Raw genomic sequence first — 1,252 nt, 5'->3', positions numbered from 1 at the left:
AGCTTCTCTAGAGTGCAATGCAGAATAACATATATTTTTTATTAAGTTACTACATGGAAGCATGTGAAGCTTCTTCCGCGGCGATTTCACAGATTTCATGACAATAAAAATATAAAGCTGTGAAATATTTGAAGATCATCATTAAATCCCGGGTAACGTCTGGTTTTACCGCTAGTTTACATATATACATGTATATAAGTAGAAGCGTTCGTGTGTATGTGCATGTATGTGCAAATCCCGTAAAGCCCACACAACTGGTTTGATCATGACCCAACCTGACATGAGCATGACTCCTCACCTAGGTATTATGCACACCATTTTTCATTGTTCAGGTGAAACATCTAGGTCATAATCCATGTATATGGATATTCCTACAGCCAGAACCACTCGACCGAGCATGACCAAACCTAGTATGATAATGCCCCCCCACCTAGGAAAGGTGCACATCATTTTCCAAGGTCAAAGGTCACGGTTACAGCCTATGTGTATATACTCTTCTCCAGACCACACCACTGGACCGATCATGTCAAAACTTGACATGATAATGGTTTCTGAACTAGCAATTGCACACAATGTTTTAAGGTCAAGGTGATATTGAGTTCGGCTACTCATCAACTCCTTACCTAGGTAGGGTGCACACCAAGATATCGTATCTTTGCTGTGTTTTGGATAAAACTGTGGTACTAAACAAATATTAACAATTGTGATTCTTTGTAATTATTTCAATTTTTATGTGTAACAATATAAGTATAAACTTTGATATAACCTATTTACATAAAAAGTCCATAGTTGGATTTCAGTAATTTCAGAAGAAAGTTTTAAAAAATTGAACACCTTAATCAATATTTGCTTGTACAGCATTCACTTACTAGAATGGGGTCCGGGAGTCGGGTAACTGGGCGTTTAGTAAAGTCCCGCGTAAAGCAATATATAAAAGAAATTGGTGTGTGTATCTCTGTGTGTATGAGTTCGTTCACTATGGACTCTAAAACGGATCGGCCAATTTTTAGAAAATTTCACACTAAAGTAATTTATGTTCCTGGTAGTGTTTTTGATAGGTATATATCGGAATCTCGTCAATAAATTTTGAAAATCGATATTCGAAAATATCCGATGAAAAATGGAAGAGGCGATTTTTGTCAAAGTTAACACCTTATCAAGGCTATCATTCCAATTGCATTTGAGAGGTTTTATTACCACGCAGGCCGAAAATTCAACATATAAAATCAACAGTAGTTATTTTTTATATGAT

Source organism: Euprymna scolopes, chromosome 23 (genome assembly GCF_053919585.1).
Source record: "Euprymna scolopes isolate OS-2025 chromosome 23, ASM5391958v1, whole genome shotgun sequence".
Classification (NCBI taxonomy): domain Eukaryota; kingdom Metazoa; phylum Mollusca; class Cephalopoda; order Sepiida; family Sepiolidae; genus Euprymna; species Euprymna scolopes.
This window is presented reverse-complemented; position numbering follows the sequence as displayed.